Source organism: Eschscholzia californica, unplaced genomic scaffold, assembly GCF_041429995.1.
Source record: "Eschscholzia californica isolate CP2 unplaced genomic scaffold, dmEscCali1.0.p SCAF_4, whole genome shotgun sequence".
In the NCBI taxonomy this organism is placed as follows: domain Eukaryota; kingdom Viridiplantae; phylum Streptophyta; class Magnoliopsida; order Ranunculales; family Papaveraceae; genus Eschscholzia; species Eschscholzia californica.
Window position 1 is genome coordinate 32073281 of NW_028238461.1, and position 2390 is coordinate 32075670.

Below are 2390 nucleotides of genomic sequence, written 5' to 3' on the forward strand. Positions count from 1 at the left end.
CATATTGCACAGTTGGGCCATATTTGGCGTGCGGGAATGGCGTGAGAATGCAATGTGATTTTTGAGAATCACAATCCAAATCATTTTTTGGCTTACAGGGATGGTGTGGGAATCTTATTCTCGGGAATGGTATTCCCCCCAAAAGGAGTAAAAGTAAACTCAAGGGTGGGGGTGGGTTTGTGATTCCTATTCTCCCAAAATCACTTGTATTAATATTTATGGACAAATATATCCTTAAAAAATATTAGAATTACCTATTCTAAAATTACGTGTGATATAAAACAGTACACTAGGGTTTTCAGAATACATCACCCGAGGTCTCGCTCGCTCTTTTTTTCGGCCAGAACATCACGGGTACGTTCATGCCTTCTCTTTCTAGTTTTTTTTAAATATCAATCATGTCAATGGCAATTGCCTAGTTCCAATGTAGTATCAAAATTGTTCAAAGTAGACATAAAATCTAAAGAATTGGATGGTGGGAATGGGATTTGATTGGATGGGGTAATCATTGTAGTTGGTGGTGGATTCATAAGTACATGGCCTAATAGTTATGATAATCAATTTTATATCAAGTAGGCACATAGGTTTGACTTAATAGTTATAATAATCAATTCCATATCAAGTACATGGCTTCACTGTCTAGGGGGTGGTGTCATAAGTTCCACCTCTTTTACTTTCTGATTTTTTTCATAACAAGCATGCATATGACAAATTGTTACCTATGTAGTTCTTTTTTTGGTATTTAGTTAAATCTACATGTAACTTGTTTTTTTGACTCCAGTGACCTCAATAGGCAAACATCATCTCCCACCACTCTCTTCTTTTAATTCATGAAAATAACTCTCTTTTTTCTCTGATTTTTTTGTTAAGTTTCTAAACAACCCTCTTCCTTTTATGGTTTGTAGTTATTTATTTAATTATCAGTGCATGTCATTAAATTAGATGCAATAAAATAAATTGTTAGTGATCTAATTCTTCTTTGTTCTTCAATTTTTCATGATATTGTACTATCTTGTGAATGGAGGATGTCTTCATATGCAGTTATGGCTCATCTAAACACCTCGAGAAAATAAAAAGTCTTGATTATTTTAGATAATTTGAGGTTATTATTAAATATGTTGACGTTATTGTCTGTAATGGTTGTCACATAAATCGAACACTACTATAGGTCTTACATATTAAAGTCATCATCGACTTTTACGAATAAATTACGTAGATAGAACATATATAGAATGGTTTGAGATAGTGATTTAGTATACAGAGAACAATTTTGGATGGACAGAAAAACTTTTACCATTTTGGGTAAAATGTTGTGCATTATTGGTAAAGTAAATGACACAAGTAAGGTTTGTGTGAGGAGATGGTTGCGATATTTTTGCATATACTTGCCCACCATGTGAAGAATAGAACAATAAAAATAAGACTTTTTTGTTGTGGAGAATAAATTAGTAGATGTTTCAATGCTGTGTTAAATGGGGTAATTCGGTTGCAATCAGTTTTGCTGAAAAAATCGCAAACTGTCTCTGAGAATTCAACTGATTCAAAATGTAAATGGTTCAAGGTATACATATTATCTATGTTTTGAGTAATAAGGTTCTTTTAGGTTATATTAAGTTAGAAATACGTCTTAATCGGATAAGTAATTAACATTGATGTAGAATTGTATGTGAGCTCTAGACGGTACGTACACAAGAATTAATGTGGCAGAAAATGACAAACTTCAATAACGTACAAGAAAGAGTGATATTGCTACCAATGTATTAGGAGTGTGTTCTCAAGATATGCAATTCATTTACATTTTAGCTGGTTGGGAGGGATCAGCAGCGGATTCTCGAGTTCTAAGGGACGCCTTACTTAGGAGAAACGGATTGAAAGTTCTTCATGGTATAACCATATGGTTTCACGCATTATTCTTGTGTCTTTTTTCTCACCTTAAATAAAAATTATAACTTGTAACTTTTTTATTAGGTTGTTACTACCTCGTTGATGTTGAATATCCTAATAGTGAAGGATTTCTTGCCCCATACAGAGGTCAACACTATCATCTAAATGATTGGCGGGAAGGACACACACATACCATTGCTGCAGAGTTTTTTAACATGAAACATTCGGAAATCAGCTCGGAAAAAACGGTTGATGATGAGACATGAAAATGTCTCATTTGAGTCTCTTAACTCGGGTTAGTTAGTCTAGTTCGAGCGGTTGCTCTGATGATTTGTTTGATTTTCTTTCTTAGGTCTCATTTACGGAGTTCGATGCGAAAACATCGTGATAAAGACATACTCGAGGGGCATTTTGGTCATTTTAATGACAAAGGTATTCTGGTCAATATTAGTGCTCATGTGAAAGTAGAGTTCAAGACGGACCCGTAGGCGAAAGCGGAAGTCAAA

General features: G+C 34.3%; 1 pseudogene; it reads left to right on the top strand.

Moving 5' to 3' along the window:
* Positions 1-1360: 1360 nt before the first annotated feature.
* LOC147544154 (uncharacterized) lies at positions 1361-2150 on the top strand (annotated as a pseudogene).
* The last annotated feature ends 240 nt before the right edge of the window (positions 2151-2390 follow it).